We start from the raw sequence: 24,079 nt of genomic DNA on the forward strand, positions 1-24,079 counted from the left end.
CCAGATCATATGTTTCTAACCTGCCATGTTGCTTCCCAGGTGTGGAAGCATATCTGTCGTTGTTTCAACCAATGGTGCATACCTGCTCATTCCATATCAGCTTCCCTTAAGCGCTGGAGTAAGCACCGGTTTAGACAGAAACAAGTGTATCAGGCTTGGGTGGTGCCGTTTCAGATCACCATCTGGAAACTTTGGCAATTGAGGAATGCCGTGTTATTTGAAAATTCTTCACTGCAAGGGCATCAAATTCTGCATAGCTATGGCAGGGCCATAAAAGAGAACACATTCTTAGGATATGCAAAGACTCTGTTCAACCTAGTGTCCGATTATGGCTAAATGATGGCAGATGGATGCCCCCGCCAGTTGGTTGGGTTAAAATCAACATCTCCAGTTTATTCCATCAGCGTTGGCATTTGGACTTCACGGTGCGTGATCATCAGGGCCACTATATAGCTACAGGCAGTTTCTCTGCCAATTCTGATGTCAGGGGTAGGGGGGTTCTCTGGATAGGCCAGAATTCTCATCCAAATCCCGTATCCATGTAATCTTATTATAGAGACTACATGAAAAGATTAACTCAGGGAAGTCAGACAAAGTATGGAGCAAAGAGGGAGTACACGAGCAGAATTATGTCATATCGTGGAACACCTACTTAGCAATTTCAACGTTGATCTTGTGTGTATTGCCAAAGAATCTAACCATGTAGCTAGATATTTGGCTGTTCTAAATTCTTTAAATTATTTTATTGATTCCTTAGAAATTAACTGGTAGGGGTTGGTCTAACCCCAGCTTTCTCTGTCGAAAAAATAATGAACACATTTGCATATGAAGATTATATATAGTTATTATACATGCATCAAGTGCACCTGATACCCTCTATGTATGAAGGCATCAACTTTATTATACATTAGTAAATTCATGTTAAATTTAATCTTGTCATAAAATCTCTCCATATTAAATGCAATGCTATCATATAAAATAAAAATTTTCTTAAATGGTCATAGCCATCAGTTTGAAACAGATCCAACATACCTAAGGTTAGGTGCACCCTATCATTACTAATTTATATGAGAAAATATTGGCGACACTTGAGTGCACCACACTCTCTAATGGAAACGATTAATTTTTTAGCATTTTTGTGTGTGGATCAAGCTCTATATATATAATCTACATGGCTTATTTGGTCGTAAACATGGTTCAGATTGTTTGATTGCATTGTGCGAGTAGATATTTTAAGAACATCAAAAATGAATGATTTACAATGCATTAGAATTTCATGATTGAAAAAAAATATGTTTTTAAGTCACTCAAACCAAATATATTTCTTAATAAACGAACTATGTTGAACATAGTTGTGGTTCAGATTGATCAAATGGAGCTTGCATTTGTGAGTTTTTGCAAGAAAGTACAATATTCTGTAGTATAGCCAATATTTTCTCAATACACACCGACACATATATAGTATTAATGAGGGTATGCAACTATTGAGTAGAAATACATTTTCTTCATCTTGTTTTGATATTTTTGTAGATTAAACCCTTACAGATGTGATCTACATACTTTGTTTTACAACTAAATGAGTTTTGAATCATGTGGTTGTGATATATAAGCAAGTTTGACGACCTACAATGTATCAAAAATTTATAACCCAAGATTTTTTTTACATTAGAAAAACTATCTAAGGCCTGATCCTTGGCAAATAAACATGCTGAACCTATATATATATGAGCGATTGAGTCAATACAAATCGCAACTAGGTTTTCACCTCAATGGTTCTCTGCCTTTATTAGTACCAAATGTTTAGCATATCTATGTGAATGTGTGTATGTGTGTGCAAGGGCATGCGTGTTTTTTTTTTTTTTTTGTGTGTGTGTGTGTGTGAGAGAGAGAGAGAGAGAGACTTGGTTTCAAAAGTGGTTTGTTGCACAACCTACTTAATACTCAACCCTAGAAGACTGGGACAACTCGAACCAAGCGCCGAGAATGAAGTGGGCCTCTATGCTTCCCGTAGCAAGGTGGGGGTAGTGTCCTCGGCTCAAAGTTCTTTATAACGTGAGACAAGGATTTCTCACTGATCAAGAGATTTTCTTTTCTTTTGGAAAATATAATAAAAGGATAAGGATGTACATATACATCATATAGTGGCAAGACGTCACTCAGTAAGGAATTATGGATCAAGAGATTGTACCTGAATTCCTGAATGTCGACCAACTGGGAGGCCGGTGGCACGTAGTTACTTAAATTTAGCCCTTCGATTCTCTGATTCGTGTGCCTCTCTGCACCAAACCAAGCGTTTTATGGAGTTAAAAATTATGGAGGGCGACAACCTCGAGCAGAAGCAAGACCCAAGAGATAAGATGGACAAGGAAGAAAGAATGTGGAAGGTTTTTAAGGTAATAGCCGTGTAGGAGTTGAATACGGAACGGAACCGTCACACTGATGAGAAAAGATGATATTAACATAACCGAAACTTTAAATTTTGGGCTGCATCTTTGAGTGGTGGTTGTGGCACATTATGGTGTTGGCGGTTTCAGTCAATCCCGCATACTCGAGAAGCTTTTCGGAGTTTTTCCCACAAATGAAGGGTGATGAACGGTTGAAGGAAAATAAGAGAGTTTTCTTCATCGTCTTTTTTGTTTCTTAAGCACCATATTAAACCTATTTCCACCATGAAATTTGATATCCAGAATTCACGTTGAGAACACAAAGATAAGAAGTAATGGTGAATGGGTGTTGGAGATTACCCGAAAAGCTCTTTCTGATAACAGGCGGTGCATCTAACAAACTTCTCCTGGTTGTTGCCAACCTCCTTTCAATATCTGCAGAAAAAGAAGATTATCCGTAACTAAATACCCGTGATCACATTTATTTGTGTGCAGAGAGAGAGAGAGAGAGCATTTCGAGTATGACCTCTTGCAGCCTCCTTTCTAGAAAATATATCATCGTCCGCATTCCTCCCATTTCCCCATTTCCTAGCAAAGAGCTTCGGAATGAACGACTGCATCACAATAAAAGAAAAAAAAATCCTATAACATGCATTTTCCATACCATTTTTTAGTCTCTTTCCCTTATTCTCTTTGCACCAAACAAATTACATATTGTGAAACAGGATATATATATATATATATATATATATATATATATATAGAGAGAGAGAGAGAGAGAGAGAGAGAGGGCTTTTAATAAAAAAAGTCATACCTTCTTCTTCTTATCACCCTTGACAGATGAATCTGAGTTATTATTGCTGGATTTCGTCATATTAACGCCCACAAACGAGCACACGCATTCATTTGGCCTTCTATTATTTGAAAAGGCGTGGTTGTTTCCTCGTCGTTGCGGGCAATATTTGAAGGACCGCAACTGGGGAGGAATCCGGTTGGGCCACGGCGTTATGCAAAAGCTGAAGCTTCCATCTTCGCAGAGGAACGAGCCCAACGGGCGACTTCGGCCTAGGCCGGAGAGAGAGAGAGAGAGAGAGAGAGAGAGAGAGAGATGGGTGATGGTGGCGTTGGGCACAACGGGGAAGAAACTCTGAAACTCCCACCCCCCTCTCCCCTCCCCCCTATTTCTCCGTTCCGTTTTAAATTTTATGTAACCATGCAAAGGCAACAGGTGCAACTCCCGGCTTTGGTGCCTCGCCAATCGCACCCTCAACGACCACGTCAAAATGCAGTCCTCCTTCGTTTGATTTTTCTCTTTCTTTTGCTTCTCCTCCAACCGAGAGAGACCCCAACTGCCCAACAAAAACATTATCATGGACACGTTGTTTTTATGTCACTCCGGGTTCGGGACAGGTTACATGTTTCCCCCAAGAACACGCAGGTGCGTGTTCTCGGTCTGAATGAGCGCCACATATGTAAGCACGTGGGGCTCATTTTTTCGTGTGTGTCTGCATCACTTAGCATCGAAGTCTGGTGCATTTGCAAAGACTTAAGTACCCTTTCCCGCCATTTGCACCATGAAAGAACATTTCGAGTAAAGGACAAAAATGTCCTTCCACCAGAGTTTGTAAATACTTAAGTACCCTTTTCCGCCATTAGCGTCGTGAAACGATGTTTCGAGTAAAGGACAAAAATATCCTTTCGCCAAAAAGGGTTAAAATCATCACCGTTATCGTCCTAAGGAGTAAACTCCTCTGCTTTAACAGAAGCCCCTCGCAATATGTCACCCTAAACGTTATGAATCACTCTTTGACGACGCACCATTTGTTGTAACAGGAGCTCTCTTTGATGACACAGCCTTTGTCGTCGTCTGCTACTGTCAGAGCACCCTTTGTTGTCGTCTGCTGTCGTCATTTGCTACTGGTGGAGCATAGTTCGAGCACCGTTGCCACCATCGACTACATCTACCTTCTAGGTGTTTCTCCTCCACTATCGGATAAGCAAAACTTGTATCCTAGAAGGTGAGTTTTGTATAAGTTTTCGTTATATAAACAAATCGATTTATAAATTCGAATGCTAAATCTTATAAGTGGTTGTACTATACATGCTAAATAACACATATTTTTATACTGAAACAAGAGTCGTGAAAGGCAACGATATGTACTTATGAAGGCTAAATTTATACAACGATTTGTAAGTTTGAAATTAACAAAGAGTTCTACATTTAATACAGTAGCAATTTGTTCGATGCAGCAACGCTTTATACGTTTAAAGCAGTAGCGATTTACGATTTATGATTCGTGATTTATATATTTAAAGCAACAAGGATTTATACATTTAATGCAGTAGCAATTTATGATTTACAACGATATGTACTTATGAAGGGTTTGATTTCTACAACAATTTGTATCATTGAAGGAGCTCTTTGTATGTTCGATGCAGCAATGATTTATACATTTGAAGCAATAGTCATGTGTATTTATGATTTATGAACTTACCATGATTTGTACTTAAGTTTGTTAAATCGTACTACGATGTTTACTTAGGAAGCAAAAATGTTACAACGATATGTATTTATGAAGGGTGTGATTTGTACAACGATTTATACGTTTGAAGCAACAATGATTTATACGTTTGATGCAGTAGCGATGTGTAATTATGAAGTTACCTCGATTTGTACTTAATTTTGCTAAATCATACTACGATGTTTATTTATCAAGCCAAATATTGTGACGGCTTGTAATGTTGGTGATTATGTAACAAATGTGATAATTTGTAATAATATATACTTGGGAAAGCGGTTGTAACATATAATGATGCGGTTAAATTTATGTATTGTGCAGGTTAGCAATGACTACAATTCGTAAGACAAGAAGTCTTCGTTGTTTAAGGAGATGACTCTTGGAGAAATCATCCGTCAACCGATATATATGAGGGTTATGTAAAGAACATTGAGAATAAAAAAGACAGGAACAAATTGTTGGATATTTATTATGCCGATCCTAATCCATTAGATATTGAAGATGAAAAGCAAATGAAGAAAGATGAGGAAGAACTAAAGATGAAGAAGAAGAAGAAGGATGACGAAGAGAAGGAAAAGCAAAGGAAGGAGGAGGAGAATGAAAACTACATGCACTTATGAGGCAAAAGGATTTCTTCCTGCCGACCATGCAAAATTAAATCTATATGCACATCATTCTTCATGTTATCTGTTATGGTCGTCAGTTGCATCGCACTATACTATGCATTGAGTTGTTATTTACCCTGCCAATAAAAGAAATGACTTATCGTATATGTATGTTGACAATAGTGATTCAAGAGATAGTGATTTAATGACATCTACGACGCTGCGAAGCGATTTCCATTTTAATCACTAAATAAACAGCGATTTGAATATACACATCGCCACCGCAATCGTGCAATAATGTAAATGTCGAACGCACATGTTTCAATACCATAATACAAATATCATACAAATCGACACTAGCAAACACATAATATGTTACAAATCGATATACATATCGCATAATATATTACAAATTGATACAGAAATTCAGCATAATAGCTTACAAATCGATATTAACAAACAAAACAATATCTCGCAAATCGATACTATGTTACTATAATCGTGATTTGCATTAAACTATTCCAATATTTTCTATACAAAGGCAAATCATTGTTGCTTACATAGACGTCATTGCTTGAATCGCAAACATCACAACCGAAATCCAGGTCTCACAAGACATATCGATTTTTTACAATGAGCAGGATATGAAACGACATTTCTTTTATAAATGAATGACACATATTTTCGTAACAAAGGTAAATCATTGTGGCGATTTATGATTTACACATTTATAGCAGCAACAATTTATACATTTAATGCAGTAGAGATTTATGATTTATAGAGTTACCAAGATTTGTAATCAAGTTTGCTAAATCGTACAACAATATTTAATGTTGAAGTCCAAACGTTACAACTATATGTACTTATGAAGGGTGTGATTTCTATATTGATTTGTATGTTTGAAGCACTGATTTGTACGTTTAAAGCAGGAACCCTAAAACTCTTAATGCCTAAACCCTTAACCTAAATTGTATACCATAACCCTAAACCCTAAACCCAAAAGCCTAACCCTAAACCCTAAACCCTAAAACCTAAAACCATAACCTAAACCCTAAACCCTTAATATCTTACTAAACCCTAACCCTAAACCCTAAACCCTTAATATCTTACTAAACCCTAACCATAAACCCTTAACCTAAACCCTAAACTCTTAATATCTTACTAAACCCTAACTCTAAACCCTAAACCCTTAATATCTTACTAAACCGTAATTCTAAACCATAAACTCTTAATATAACCCTAAACCCTTAATATCTTACTAAACCCTAACCCTAAACCCTTAATATCTAACTAAACCGTAATGCTAAACCATAAACCCTTAATATATTACTAAACCCTAAACCCTTAACTTAAACCCTAAACCCTTAATATCTTACTAAACCCTAAACCCTTAATATCTTACTAAACCCTAACCCTAAACCCTAAACCCTTAATATCTTACTAAACCGTAATGCTAAACCGTAAACCCTTAATATATTACTAAGCCCTAAACCCTAAACCCTAACCCTAAACCCTAACCCTAAACCCTATACCTAAACCCTATACCTAAACCCTCGATTATGAAGATGATTCGGTATATCGATTTATAAGCTATAAACAGGAATTTCCATATCGATTTGTATGATACTTTATCATCGATTTGCATTATACTATGACAATATTTTCATAACAAAGGCAAATCGACTAAACATTACAACGATTTTTAAGATATCAATAGGATTTTCCATATCGATTTAAGAAAATATTTTTATTCTTAATATCGATTTAAGATATTGTTTTGATTCTAAATATCGATTTTTAAGATATCAAAACGAATTTCCAAATCGATTTAAGATATTGCTCTGAATCTTAATATCGATTTCTGTATTGATTCTTGATATCGATTTAAGTTATTGTTTTGATTCTTAATATTGATTTATATGTTATTGTTATAATTCTAAATATCAAGTTATTTATTGATTTTGTATATCGATTTATAAGGTATCAACAAGAATTTCCATATCGATTTGTATGATGCTATGACAATATTTTTGTAACAAAGGCAAATGGACTAAACCATTGTCACTGAACAAATCGTTGTAATGATCGATGTTCATAAATAAAAATCAAACAATCATTTAGCGTTATGTATAGTGAAAATGCCACTGATTTGCTTTTACGTGTTGTTCTTATCATGATTTACACAATTGAGTTAATAAATGTCTGAAATGGCGAATTATAAAACGTAAAAGCAATCTACTAGTAACGAATCGCTTTGCATAAATTTTGATAAACGGCTGAAATGATTTGCACAAACGCGCTCTGTACTCATGCACCGCGATTTTTATCCAGATGTGGTCGATATAGACATCATTGTGTAAATCGTTATACCATTGTGATTTACACAATGACGTCTGTCTTTTAGACAATGAGCTTTGTCTAAGTGAATGACACGTACCATCATGATTTACACAATGACGTATAAAGGCCACGTGTTATCACGATTTGCTTTTACAAACACATATTGTTCTCACCACAATTTTGTAATTACAAATCCACATGATTTAAAACCATATTCATATAAAAAAATATTAGAATTTAGATACAATACATCATGACCAATGGTTTGGCCTAGATACAATACATGACCATCATCAAGAAAGAAAACAGATATCATCACAAGTATGAAACCCACATCCAAAATAGTGATGTGCTTCTAATGCAATCCAGGTGCGGGAATGTGGAAAGCTATTTATGGGAGGACATTTTCATCAAATGCATATCTATCTTTATGAGACTCCCATTTTTACAGAAGCGTTTACCAAAACATTTGTATCGTTCATCGTCGAGTTCATTTCTTGTTGCAATGCGATTCTATTTACAGCTGCGGATACATCATCTCCAAGAAAATGAGCTCATTAGTAATGGCATGCCACTGCACCATTTCCCTCAAGCTGAGGCTGATAGAGACTCGAGCAATGGTGCACCTTGAGAATATGCTTTATAAACTTCAGCTCAGGCACTGTCCCCTTGAAGAGCTGATGGGCTACATCATAAATATCTTTTACGTATTTGTCATAAAGTATATCGAAGACAAATATGTACAAGTGACTTATGATGTTGCCCATCGGCTCCTTCAAGGGTTCAGTGCCTGAGCTAAAGTTTGTGAAGCATATTCTTAAGAGTGCACCATTGCTGGAGTCTCTATCAGCCTCAGCCCGAGGAAAATGGTATAGTGGGTTGTCATTACTAACGAGCTCATTTTCTTGGAGAGGATGTATTCGCAACTGCACATAGAATCGCTTTGCAGCAGGAAATGAAATCGACGATGAACGTTATGGATGTTTTGGTGATCCCTTCTGTAAACATGAGAGTCTCTAAAAGATAGATATGTTTGACGTAAAAATAAAATTGATATTGTTTTGTTTGTTAATATTGATTAGTAAGTTATTATGGTGAATTGTCGTATATCGATTTGTAAGATATTATGTATTTTCTAATGTTGATTTATGAGATATTATTATGTTTGTTAATATCGATTTGTAAACTATTACGCTGAATTGCGGTATATCGATTTGGTGATATTATTGTTTTCGAATGTCGATTTGGTGATATTATTTTGTTTGTTAATATCAATTTGTAATAATTCTATGCCGATTTGTCGTATATTGATTTGGAACATATTATGTTGAATTATTGTAAATCGATTTGTAAGATATCAAGCCAAAGAGAAGTGAAATTCTTACGAGCTTTCCTAGAAATGGTCACTTTTAGGTTATTAATTGATTAAATAGGGAAAGATTCATCAGCGAGTTCAATCTTTGACTTCTTAATGTCAGTCTGCTTACTGTTTTTATTAGTACACCCTCTCTTTTTTTTAGAAAATTAATGAGGCAAAACCATGTCCGCAACCCGCCTTTTTTAGAATGAAGCAAATCGATATAGTGTTGATTTGATCGATATTATTTTGTTTGTTAATATCGATTTATAAGCTATTATTGGTGAATTGCCATATATCGATTTGTAAGATATTATGTGTTTTCTAGTATCGATTTATGAGATATTGTTTTGTTTGTTAATATCGATTTGTAAGCTATTACGCTAAATTGCGATATATCGATTTGTAAGATATTATATGTTTTTGAATGTCGATTTGGTGATATTGTTTTATTTGTTAATATCAATTTGTAATAATTTTATGCTGATTTGCCGTATATCGATTTGGAAGATATTATGTTGAATTGTTGTAAATCGATTTGTAAGATATCAAGCCAAAGAGAAGTGAAAATTCTTATGAGCTTTCTTAGAAATGGTCACTTTTAGGTCATTAATGGATGAAATAGGGAAAGATTCATCAGCGGGTTCAATCTTTGGCTTCTTAATGTTAGTCTGTTTACTGTTTTTTGTCAGCACACCCTCTCTTTTCTCGAGGAAATTAATATGGCAAAACTTTATCCGCAACCCGCCTTTTTTAGAATAAAGCTTCCTGATATAGTGTCGATTTATGAGATAATGTTTTGTTTGTTAATATCGATTTGTAAGCTATTATTGGTGAATTGTCGTATATCTATTTGTAAGATGTTATGTGTTTTCTAGTGTCAATTTGGTGAGATATTATTTTGTTTGTTAATATCGATTTGTAAGCTATTATGTTGAATTGTAGTATATCAATTTATAAGATATTATGTGTTTTCGAATGACGATTTTGTAATATTGTTTTGTTTGTTAATATTGATTTGTAATATATTATGTTGATTTGTCGTATGTCGATTTGGAAGATACTATGCTGAATTACTGTAAATCGATTTGTAAGATATCAAGCCAAAGAGAAGTGAAAATTCTTATGAGCTTTCTTAGAAATGGTCACTTTTAGGTCATTAATTGATGAAATAGGGAAAAGGCAGTGGGTTCAATCTTTGGCTTCTTAATGTCAGTCTGATTATTATTTTTGTCAGCACACTCTCTCTTCTCTCAAGGAAATTAAGGAGGCAAAACCTTATCTGCAACCCGCCTTTTTTAGAATGAAGCTTCCCGATATAGTGTTGATTTATTGATATTATTTTGTTTGTTAATATCGATTTGTAATATTATGTTAAATTGTCGTATATTGATTTGTAAGATGTTATGTGTTTTCTAGTGTCAATTATTGAGATATTATTGTATTTGTTAATATCGATTAGTAAGCTATTATGTTGAATTATTGTATATCGATTTGTAAGATATTATGCACAATTGTTATATATCGATTTATGTGATATTATATATTTTCTAGGGACAAGTTTTATGATATTTATAGTATGATTTCTATTATAGAATTACAACAAAAAATTATAACATTACAACAAAGAATTATAGAATTACAAGAAAGATATATCGATTTACAACAAAGAATTGTAAAATTACAACAAAGAATTACAGAATGCTAAACATTACAACGATTTACACTAATAAAAGTTAAATGCTACAAGTATTTTGTAGTTGAAGAATCCATAAGTGATTCATGTGTTGTGTTGCTCACTTTTGAATTGAACTGAGCCTGTCATTAAACAAAACAATATCAGACACTATATTAAGTTCAACAAGAAAATGCAAGTTCAACAAGAAAATGCAAACATCATCTTAAAATTATTACATACCAAAACACTTGTCAAACTTATGTCATCGTTCCACTGAAACAGGTCGAGGGATTGCAGGTTCCAATGTTGTAATGCACGTCTATAGGGTATTGCTGCATGTTGAAAATTACACAAATTAGATATTGATAAGTTGCACGTAATACAATTTACATGGGAAGTAATATACTATATTGCATACATGTTCATGTGAAGAGCTTGGTTGCTTAAGGGTTAGTTGTTTCTTACATATTTTCTTGTAAACCAATTTCAGTGCACCCTTTGTCCTCCGACGACTACGATCAGAGGCAGGCTTTCTTTTAATACCTTTCGCTAGGTGAATATTTTTATCATAATCTACAAGGTTTACTCCTGACTTGTCGAAGATGATGTTGATGCTTTGGCCCAACTTTTCATAAGAGTCGGGGGAAATGTGAATTTCACCTACGTTGTTCGATCTCCTTTTCTTATATTGGTCTTCATGAGCTACAACGGACTCATGGTGAATTAACTGCACTTTTTTAAGTAATTTCCTTAACACTTTTCTCATGCATACATAGGCTTCTTCGCTTTTCGATGCCAAATTTGTAACATGCATAAGTGACCTACATAGTTGTTGGTAACAGAAGGCTATGTGACACTTTTCATCAATACCAGATGGACTAACATTATTTCTATCCAGCAGTTTAATATTTTCTTGTCTCGTTCATCTTCGCATTATATATGACTCAGGTATTTCTTGTATCTTCTCTTGATTAAGTGTCTTTAAAGCATGACGACATAACATACCTTTGAATTTAAACATTTTGCACATACATTCAACTGTTCTGTTGAAAACATTGTACGTAACATGTGTTTCTTTTCTTTTTAGTTGCTCTTCGCCCTCCCATACAACATGGTATTTATGCATACTCTCGTATTGCACATGTTCTTCTATGTTGCAATTCATGACCTGTATAACCTTCTTCTTAGTCCATTCAAATACAGTTAGTATATACAGATCTGCAGGTAGTGTCAATAGACAGGTTTTGAAGTATTTCATATCTTGTTCAAGCTCATTCTGTCTAAGACCGTCTACAAATAATTCATATTGTTCCATAAAGCAAAACATTATTAAACATGAATACAAGGTTTTTTTTAGTGTGACATGCATAGATTCAGCTCTTTATGTGCTTATCATACCTGCACAAAAGTATTGTCTTCCATATGTCAATACCCACTTCTCTTTGTCTGCATATAAATTTTGTAACCACACATAGTCTTCAAGGTCGTACATTTGAATCATTTGCTCCCAATTAAACAGAAAAGTGACCTCTTCTATGCTCTCAAGTACGCACTTTCTAAACATTTTATCAAACTTTGTCTTCTGATTAAAAATGTGTCATATGTTCTTTGCTGCATTTTAAAAAATATGCCACAAACATAGGCGATGATATGCATATGACCATATATGAGACATTGTAACCACAATTGCATGATCACCATCTGTAAGTACAGCTCTAGGTTGCTTCTCATTCATTGCATGTATAAATACTCTGAACAACCACTCAAAGGTTTCCTTGGTCTGGTTATACAAAAAAATGTCGCCTAATATGCAACTTCGTGAGTGATGGTTCACTCCGACAAACTGCGTAAATGGCCACTATTTCATATTAATCTTCAATGTCGTATAAAAAACAAGCACATCATTAAAGCATTCATAATCTACTCTTGACTTTAAATCTGCCCAAAACATATTCACAGCATACCCATCTTCATCTAGTTGCATTGCACTAAAAAAACCAGGGTCATTGCTTGAATTCTTCTGTAGGTAATCAACCAAAGAACACATTCTTTTATTCTTCATGTTGTCTGACATCTTCCATCTCATATGGTTTCTTAGATCCATAGGTGTGAATGGTACATTCTCGCAACCACCATCTATGCGCGCACATAAATTGTATGTCTTCCTTAGTGCAATGCTGACGCTATAAGCTATTTCAGCAACTACAGCATGCACTTCAGTTACTTTACAATGTGACCTTAATATAGGAGTCATAAAAGAAGGGGCTAATTCATGGTTATGATCATTAATTAAATTATGAACTACATATTTCTCATTTGAAAGTCTTCTTAACACCATTCTCGCTAGACAATCACATCTTGAATCTGGTTTGCTCCTTGTTGGATTTTCACTTGACTTCTTCCAACCTTGCTTAGAACAAACATATGCCTTTCTCACCATAACACCCTGTACAATTTTTGCCCAAGAATACCTTCTAACACTGAATCCAAGTTTTAAGGCATAATCATTGTAAAATTTGTATGCAGCTTTCTCATTATTAAACTGCATTTCCTCTACGAGAATAGAGTCAAGTGTAATATCATGTAAACTTGAGGTGCCTGCACTTTTGTCAAGTGCATTGTCATGATTGTCTACCTCATTATCGAATTGCATTTTTTCTGATGGAATATCATTATCGAATTGCATTTTGTTTGCTGGAATATTCAAGTCTAGAGTGAATTCAATGTCTGCACCCTTCTTATCATGTGCATCAATAGTGCACATATTTACTTCTTCAGGTGCGTCGATAGTACGAATGTCTGTTGCTCCATGACTTTTCAGTGATTGAGACACATCATCTTCACTGCAACCAGTTGATATGCTCAACACTGCCATGAGCAAAACATCAATTTGTGTTAGCCAGTGCATACGTTTACAACAATTCAGCAAAATATATTACAAATCGATAATAACAATCAAAACAATATCTCAAAAATTGACACTGAAAAATAAATAACATCTTATAAATCGATTTACGAAAATTCAACATAATATATTACAAATCGAGATTAACAAACAAAACAATATCTCACAAATCGATAATAAAAAACATATAATATCTTACAGATCGATATATGACAATTCAACACAATAGATTACAAATCGATATGAACAAACAAAACAATATCTCACAAATCGACACTTAAAAATACATAACATCTTACAAATCGATATACAGAAATTCAACAAAATATATTACAAATCAAGATTTTCAACCAAAACAATATCTCATAAATGAATCTAGAAAATACATAATATCTTACAAATTCATATACGACAATTCAACATAATATATTACAAATCGATATTATCAAGCAAAACAATATCTCACAAATCGACACTAGAAAACACATAATATATTACAAATCGATATACGGCGTTTCATCATAATATATTACAAATCGATATTAATAAACAAAATAATATCTCACAAATCGATATACATGTTACTACAACTGCGATTTGCGTTACATTGAATATACTGAGTGAATGGACGATACCGGATGAGATAGAGGCCCTTGCTCGCATCTGTAACCAAGCATTCTTGTCAACAGGTCCCAGTGTCTTACACATGTTTTCAAGTTTCCAACCGTTGAAACGATAAAATCTACCTGCAATAACAAAGCAACACCTTAATGACACTCACAACGACATACGTTCTTCAACACTAGTATGATGACATGGAAAGATACTCACGATGTGACCTTAATGGCACTTGTTGGAATGTGTGTGCGTCATTGTTTTTTTTCCATACTGCCTAACAAAAATGAAGAAGAAGAGAAGATTGTAAAAAGAGATGGCCGACAAATCCCCTTATGACGCTCACCAATGATTGAACCAGCCGTTCGATTTATAGTTATCTCCATGAGGTAGGAACGAACCCAGAAAAGTTTTTTATCTAACATAAGGCAGGAACGAGAATGCGGCCATGTGTTGTAACACAAGCTAAAAACAAAGGAGGAACGTGCAAATCTATTTACAGGGAGCGGGAGGACATTTTCATTCAATGCATATCTATCTTACGGGAGGACATTTCCATCAAAAGCATATCTACCTTTTTTATATGTTATTTTATTATAAAGTCATCGTGGGCAACATTGGCATATGAATTATTGCGGGTCCCAAAATATTCCTCCGTACACACAGGAACACGCAATTTGTGTTCTAGGGAGAACGCACAACACCCTCCTCTCACGGTCAGTAAGGCCAAGAGTTTGTTGGCTTTGGCAGTTTGGGCAAACCGCCTGCAACCCCAAATAAAGAAAAAACAAAATTAAGAGAGAAATTAATTCAATAAAAAATTATTGAAAGACGCAATCACAAAGATAATGTTCCTTTATCGACCCCTGCATTCCTTTCATCTACCGACAACTTCTATTAGAAATCGTGCAGTCTTCTAGTGATGAGAAATTGTCAATCACGAATATACTTAATATTTGAAAAATGTTTACGATTTTATCAATATATTTTCATAATCAATGTCATTCATTATGAAAATATTGTATTTTTAAAGTGATAAAACATTTCTACTTTATCGCTAGCATTTATATATTCTATATGTCTTTGCATATTTTATATAGTTTTAGATATGTTATTAATTTTCTAAAGAGCAAGATTAGGAATGGCAGTGGATAGGGGGAAACGGTTCCCGCCCCACCTCACCCCATTTGGACCAGAGATGGAGGACATGAAACAGGGATGGAGGTGGGGATGAAGGTTAAAATCAAAACCTATGCGGCGATGGAGGCGGGGATAGACTTACGCCCTCAATCACTTGCCCCGCCCCGCCCCGTTCCCAATCCTTCTAAGGATGGCAATGGACCGAAGAGAAACGGGGTTCCGCCTCACCTCGCCCCGTTTGGACCGAGGATGGAGGACATGAAATGGGAATGGAGGCGGGGATGGAGGTTAAAATCCAAACCCGTGCGGAGATATATAGAGGCAAGGATGGAGGTCCGGATTTTGAGACGGGGCGGGGATGAAGACCTTGTCTCCCGCCTCTGTTCACTGCCATCCCTAAGCAAGATTTGTGATACCGTTGATGGACACACTAACAATTTAAATTAAAAATGTCAAAAGAATGGTAGCCAAATTCTCATGAGAAATTCAAAAAAATTCTTGTGTAGTATAATAGGCTGAGCCAGCGTGACCAGGTCTTTGTGCCCGGTGCAGTTTCTTTGAGTTACAGGTGACTTAATTTGGATTCCTTACCAAGAACGATGACAAGGGGTCAACTAGCTGTTGCCCCCTATTAATCAATTTCTCAGCATTTTCTTTCCCTAGGTTTATTTCTTAGTTCTTAATCTTTTAACTTAATTATTTAAAAAAAAATTACTAGGTCTTCCAAAAAAAAGGGGAATTGGATGGGGTGTAATTGGGCTTAACAATATGGAATTGTGATGTAGATCTCAGATCTACAGGAAAATTTTATGAAAACTACGATTACCACTAATTTAATCTAAAAAAACAGGAAATTAAAGAACAATGCAAGAAATAAGAAAATAAGAAAAAATTAAGGGAAAAGAAAATAATAGATTTCATCCAATTACAAAGATAACTCATCTATAAATAGATGAATCTTTCCTAATTCTAAATTCGACAAACTACATATTCTGATAACTCTATAAAAAGCTAAAACTTATCTTCAAATATGGATCCGATTTAATGAACTTAACAAAACAATATTGAAAAATAAATAAAACTAAAAACTGCAAATGGATCTAAATAGACCATTATGGACCCAAGTCTTCTACTCAGTTCTTGCATCATTCTTCTTGGGTTGGAGAAGACTTGCCCTCAAGTGCTTAAATTTTTTCTAATTTGGCTCCACTTTGTGAGTTATGGGCCCATGATACGAAACTAGGTAGCTTTATTGCTACGAAAATTGCATTGACCAAATAAAGTCTGTTTCGATATATACCTGAAAACCTGGAATGTTCTTCTCCAACCATCCATAGTCCATTGGATTACTATACGATCTATATCAAATGGATCAAACAAATCCAGTGATGGCTTGATCCAAATGATCTGAATCTCTCACTTTATCACCCATGCTCCACATATTGTTGGTGACTCAATCTAGACAAGCTCAAGTTATAGGACAGATTTAGTTTAGGTGAGGTGAGAGTAGGTAAGCTTTGGTTCGGGTTAATAGGCTTTGGATCCCGTATAGATTAGGGCATAGGTAAGCTTTGGGGGAACTTCATTTGGTTTAAGTTCAATGTGAGTTTATCAGGTTTGGATGTTTGAGTCCTAAGGTGGGTTCAGGATGATCCAATAAAACAGATTTGGGTTCGTCATATATATTGTTCTAGAATCGTGTGTTTTGGATTTAATAAAATGGATTTGGATCTGAGCATGCAGTAGATTTTGGGAGAGGTTTTGGTTTGGGATTTGAATGGTTTCTATTATTTGGGTATGGGTAATTTTGGGAACGAGAGTGGAAACAGGTCGATGCAGATCCTCATCATAAATTAATATTTCTTCAATATGTAATCCCACTTGAATCGCGTGCGTGTTCCAAGGATATAATTTTGGATCGGTTTGGTTTAATATTTTGGTGAAGTTGTAGCCTTGAAATATACATGGTGATCTGGTTATCTTCAGTCTCTTGGATTTAAGCTTGTGATTTGAGATGCTAAAATTCTTTAGTATGCTATGAAACAGATTTAGAGCCTTGAGATAGTAAACAATATTCCATGTATGCTCGATCCACTTTAGCATCCGTATGGGGCTCACTTGGATTGGGTCTTATTGGATCAACCTTCTTTTTGAGTTGGACATTAATGAGACTGGATCTTGGTACCTCTGGATTGCTTTGGGTTTGGGCCAATTTTAGATCTTGGGTTAGGCAATGGTTTGAATAGGCATGGGAATGGGTTTGGATAGGATCCAAATATGTTGGATATAGTTTACAAGAGGGGTATTGGTGGTTTAGTGGATCATAGTTGGTCGGGTTCGAAATATTTTGGGTCAATACCAGATCCAAAACATGGTTCAAAGGAGGGTTGGAGACTTGAAACAAGTTTTGAGAATAAAACCCGATTGCAAAGCAAATGGATTGAGGATGAACCGGGTATTGCATAGTGGTTAATGGGTCAAACCGGTTTGAGTCAGAACTGGTTCGGCCTCACCCATCCCCACGCCTGAATTATTGAGCGGCAGGGTGGGGTCGCTGCTGGTGGGTGTGGCTTCCGCCAGCCTGCCCTATCTGGCGGGTGGACGTCGGACATGGTCCAACCGGCGGCGAACCCTTTGGCGACCTGGTATTAGGGAAAGGAAGAGTAAGATGGAAAACAAGGCGGAGACGACCTAGGGCGGCCAGTGGTGGGAGGAGCACGGTGAAAATCCGTCAGTCGGAGATGGCGGTGGTCGTGGTAGGGTGTCAAGGTGGATGGATAACCATGGGGCTCACGGCGGTTGGATAAGGGAAAGCATGGAAGGGGACTGAAGGTGGTGAAGTGTTGGTGGTGGGGAAGAAGGGGCAGCAAGGGCTATGTCAAGAGGGCAGACATCCACCGGCCAGGCCTGCTGCCAATGGTGAGTGGCTAGCGGCCACCAGCTAGTTGGATCCTCGTTATGGCTTCGATGAGAGGGGAAAGGCGGAAGTTCGACTGGCGTATGGGGTCTGCAACACGAGGGAGAAAGGGACAAGTGCCTGGCTGCGCCGGACGACCGAGAGGCCAGCAGATATACCATCCACAGATCTGGACGAGGATGTGCTGAGCCCCTGTTGCGTCTTCGCTGGTGTAAGGATCGACAATGGCACACATTGATCTGGCTAGTAAAGCAACAACTCCTTGAAAAGATTTAACTCGAACGGATTGCTCTCTCGCAAAATGGGATGCATCGTGGTGATAATAGGTTGACACCTTGACAGATCTTGCGACATTGATAGATCTTTTATCGGCAACTAAGCATTCCACTGATCTGGGTAGCTACAACTCATGTTCTGATCATCAAAGTCGGCTTCTCAATTGAATGCTTGGCAATATTGAAATCAAACAGGACTATGCCCTTAAATTGTTTGATTGAATAAATCGAGGAGGACAATCCCCTTTCTCTGATACAGACTGATGTCAACCTAATATCTAATCTGTAGGGAAATTCTACCAAAACTACAATTGCCACTAATTTAGCCTAAAAATGCAAAAAATTAAAGTACAATGAAGGAAATAAGAAAAAAAAAAACATAAAATTAATGGAAAAGAGTAATAGATTTCATTTAATTCAACTGCCCAATTACAAAAATAACTCTTCTATGAGTAGATGAATCCTTCCTAATTCTAAGTCCAACAAATTGCCTATTTAGATAACCCTGTAAAAAGATCAAACTTATCCTAAAATATTGATATGATAATATGATCCAAATATAAAAATATTTAAAAACAAAAAAAATAAAAAATGCAAATGAATCCAAATCAACTCTTATAAACCCGGGTCTAGTGCTATGCTCCTGCATCAACCTTGCAAGCTCAAAGTAGTTCACCTTGTACCTTGTGCAAAGCACACAATCCTATCTCACTATAACACCTCTTGACTAACTTGACTCTGAATGGTTGGTTGAGCTTCGGCCCCATAAATTTTACAAAATGATAAAAAAAATATATGAAAGATTTGGGAAATCCTCAACAACTTAAAATGGGTTTGTTTTATCATCATATCACCTAGGGATGACAATGGACAGGGGACAAGGTCTCTACCCCTGCCCCGTTTTAAAATTTCACCCTCTATCCTTGCCTCCATCCCCGCACAGGTTTTGATTTTAACCTTCATCCCCGCTTTTATCTCTGTTTTATCATCATGAATTAGATTAAAGATGCAATCCTTTAGAAAAATTCAATGCGAGCCTTGCATTATCAGGAATTTCAATTGGATATAGGGCATAACATGTTGGCTCATGCTAATTATTAATTTTCAAAATCCTGTTTTGTAATTTTGTAGACTACAAAAAACCTGGGCCATGTGACCATGTCCAATTCCATCAAAATTCTATTTTCCCATGATTTTGATGGAAGAATTGAACAAGTATCTATTGGAAGGAGAGTTCTTACAATGATAGGGACAGGATGAGGTAGAGAGGAGATTTGGTGAACTGCCAAATCACTTATCAGAGTTATAAAATCATAGTCATACATTGTTTCCATCGCCACTGTTGTATTGTGCAAACTGTGAAGCCAACCATAGTTGTACGTCTTGTTTTCTTCATCTACAGAGACTGTCTTTGTTGCAGTTGTTGAGTCTATCAGTCTGAATCAAGCATGTGTGAATGCCAGTGCAATTGTTGTGGGTGAAGATAAGGTGTCTGATCTTGATTTCACTCGTGAACAATGTAATAGATTTTGGCTCTTGTTCCTCAAGGTAACCATGTTTTGCAGGTCTCAAAAGGTAACTTAATTTTCCTGTCCAACGTTTCTTTTGATTTTTGAAAAATTGTATCATTGATATGGGAGCCACCATTCACATGACCTATTTTGTGGCTCAATCTTGTTTATCCAAAGTTAACTACATGTCATCATGTTAGCCTTCCCACTGGTGTGTCCACTTTCATTATTTATATTGGAGACACCATATTTTTCACATAAAATTGTCCAACGTTCATTGTTTACCCAATTTTAAATACCTCATTTCAGTTGGAAAATTGACTCGAGACTTAAATTGTTTGATTATTATATCACTCATGACTCGTATTTGTTTCAAGACCCGTACTCGAGACAGATGATTGGATTGGGTAAAATGTGAAATGGACTTTATTTACTTTAGATAGATGGTGATGCTGCTCTTACTGTTTTGAGTTTTGTTTCTTGCCTTTGACATTATCGTGTCGAGCATATCAGTTTCAAACTTTCATAAACTCTAATAAAATTAAATCTTATTCTTTTAAAAGATAATTGTCCTATTTGTTTGCTTGCCAAACTAACCATGCTACTGTTTCCAATGGCTACATACAGACTAATGCCCTTTCCAACATATTCATTGTGATATTTGAAGAAAACAGCCAAATTATTAGGTGCACATTATTTTTTAACCATCATAGATCTTTTCAGTAGGACCATGTGGGTATATTTAATGTGTTATAAATCTAAAACGTGTTATGTTTTCCAAAATTTCATATTTATGAATGATTCATACCCAGTTTAACACCGATGTTAAACAAATCTGAAGTGACAATGAGACAATTCTTCTCCAATGATATGTGATATCTATCTTAGAGAAATGAATCTCCACACCCCAACAAAATAGAGTGGTAGAATGCAAATATTATGATTTATTAAATACTGTCGGAACACTTCGATTTCAAGCTAATCTCCCCTTAAAATTCTAGGAAGGATGTGCTTTAATTGCAACATATATCTTATGAATCATCTTCCTGTGGAATGGATGCTTTGTCAGGAAAAATGTCACACGTTATTTTCAAAACCAACCCAAATATTATTAATTGAAAGTTTTTGGATGTCTATGTTATGCTATCAATGTGATTTATCCTCGTAAATTTGATGCTCATGCTAGAAAATGTATATGTATTGGATATTTGTATGGTTAAGTGGCTTATCACATTTATGACCTTGATACCCATATTGTCTCTAGTAGTTGAAATGTTAGATTTCATAAGAATATTTTTTTCTTTCAGAAAAAATGAAAGTTCGCCTCATGAAGATCGACTTACTTGTTTTTTTCCTTCCTATTCCAATCTACCCAAAGGACAAGATCCACCCAATGATCAAATCATTGAGCTTACACCAACCAATGCTCTTTCAAACCTCCCTGATCCCAATTCCAGTTATGAGACTCAAATAACTCCATATCCAAATTTCCAAAACCAAACCTAGGTTCGTCATTCTCAAAGGGAACGAACTCAACTGGCATATCTTAAGGATTATGAATGCAACATCACAAAGCTCCCAATTCAGTCCATGGTTGAGAGTATGAGTCAGGGAACTCGTTACCCCCTGAGTCACTATCTTAGCTATGGCAAGTTCTTCTTGTCCCATAAAGCTTTCTTGGCTGTCATCCTCCAGTCATCTGAACCAACTTCATTCACTCAAGCCATGCAACACAATCAATGGAAAAAAGCTATGCACTACAAAATAAAGAGGTAATAGATATGAGTATTAACTACAGTTGTTGACAGCCATAATTAAAAATAGTTATCAACTATAGGTTAATAAGGAGTCATAGTTAATAATAGATTCTATGACTTTTAACAACGGTTTTTTGACTTTTAATTATAACTTCAACCGTTCTTAAATAGTCACACAAAGTGTATCATTTTAACTACGGTTGCAAGAAAACTGCACTAGCACTACAAGAAAACCGTGGATTAGCGACGGCCTATATCCATCGCTAATCCGTCGCTAAACTGTTTAGCGACGGCTTAGCGATGGATATAGGCCATCGCGAATTTTCGCTCGCTAATTAGCGGAAAAACTTATCTGTCGTTAATTACGTCGCTAATTTGCGACAGATTAGCGATGGACATTATCCGTCGCTAATCTGTCGCTAAATTTAAAAAAAAAAAAAAATTGATCCCTGTCGGGCGGTATTCCGGCAGCACTAAGCCGGACTTATACCGCACCCGACAGGCATTGCATGCACAGAACGATCGCTTTGCCTCATCGCCGAACTTGTATCATCCTCCGTGAACCGGTGCTCTCCGGCATCGCCGTCCTCCGTGAACCGGCGTCGTCATCCTCCGTGAACCGGCGTCGTCGTCCTCCATGAACCGGTGCTCTTCGGCGTCGCCGTCCTCCATGAACTGACACCATCATCTTTCGTGAACCGGCGTCGCCGTCATCCTCTGTGGATCGGCGTCGTCGTCCTCCATGAACCGGCGCCGACGTCCTCCAGCGATCACCGACCGTCCTTTGCCATCGCCGTCGTCGTCCTTCGTGAACCGACGTTGTCGTCCTCCGTGAACCGGCACCGACGTCATCCAGCGATCGCCGACCGTCCTCCGGCGTCGCCGTCCTCCGTAAATCGGCGTTGTCGTCCTCCGTGAACCGGCGCCGACGTCATCCAGCGATCGCCGACTGTCCTCCGGCATCGCCGTCCTCCACTCTCATGTACATGCCCTCCAACGCGCTCTCCGACTTCGCTCGGTTTAAATCGAGCGCGATCGATTTAAATTTCGAACGGGGAGAGGGAAAATTTCGCGCTTGGTTTAAATCGAAAATTAGCGAGGGATTTAGCGAGGGAATTTTTTCGTCTCTAATCCGTCGCTAATTAGCGACGGATTAGCGACGGAAAAATTCTCTCGCTAAATCCCTCGCTAAAATGTTTTTCTTGTATTGAGAATTAGCGACAAAATAATTGTTGTCGTTAATTCATCGCTAATTAGCGACGGATTAGCGATGAAACAACTTTCATCGCTAATCCGTCGCTACTTAGCGACAGATTCATTAAGAAAGTTTTCTCTAGCTAATCTGTCGCTAATTTGCGATGGAAAAAATCCGTCGCAAATTTCCGTCGCTAATTAACATTTTTCTTGTAGTGTAGATGATTGTTTTAAAGTAATCACTATGGCTTTAGGCCCTAGTTAATACTAAAATTCATCCACACCAAACTTTTCGCAGGGTGGGTAAAAAAAAACTTTGTCCCTTCACGGGCTCTCCCTTCTCCCTTTCTTTCTGCTCTCCTTCTCCCTCTCGCTCTCCTTTCCTGCATTGGACCGCCTCGCCGAGGTCGTTCCCCACCCACGTCGAGATGATCATGTCAAGCTCCATCTAAAGTGTGTACATCAAGCTCATCTTTCTCCCTCTCCCACTCACTCTCCTTCCCTGTTAGACTGTCACTGAACTCCTCCATCGGCGTCTCATGTGTGTCCTTTCCCCTCTTTCTCTCTATTGTGCTTTTTTTGTTTGGGGTTTTAGGGTTTTTACAAAATATGGCATGTTTGGATATTATTTTAAAAGTTTTAGGAGATGAAGACAATGAAGAGGAGGAGGACAATTATGACGATGACAAGGATGAAGGCGGTGAATCTCTTCTCTCTCTCATATTAGGTGGTGCGTGAGGAACCCTCATCAATGCCGAGATAGATCAGTTGTTGACCCCATCATTGTTTGTCATTGTTGAAGTGACCTTGGAGGTTTTGGTATGTTCTTCATGCTCTCTCTCTCCCTCTCTCTCATGTTTTGGGTGGGAGGCAAAGAATCCC

At 36.8% G+C, this 24,079-nt stretch overlaps 1 pseudogene; it reads right to left on the reverse strand.

The window, feature by feature from the left end:
* The window catches only part of LOC149812079 (type I inositol polyphosphate 5-phosphatase 5-like), a 31,235-nt pseudogene extending 7,508 nt beyond the window's left edge, over positions 1-23,727 (reverse strand).
* Positions 23,728-24,079: the final 352 nt, after the last annotated feature.

This window comes from Nuphar pumila, chromosome 17, assembly GCF_984573655.1.
Source record: "Nuphar pumila chromosome 17, dmNupPumi1.hap1.1, whole genome shotgun sequence".
Lineage (NCBI taxonomy): Eukaryota > Viridiplantae > Streptophyta > Magnoliopsida > Nymphaeales > Nymphaeaceae > Nuphar > Nuphar pumila.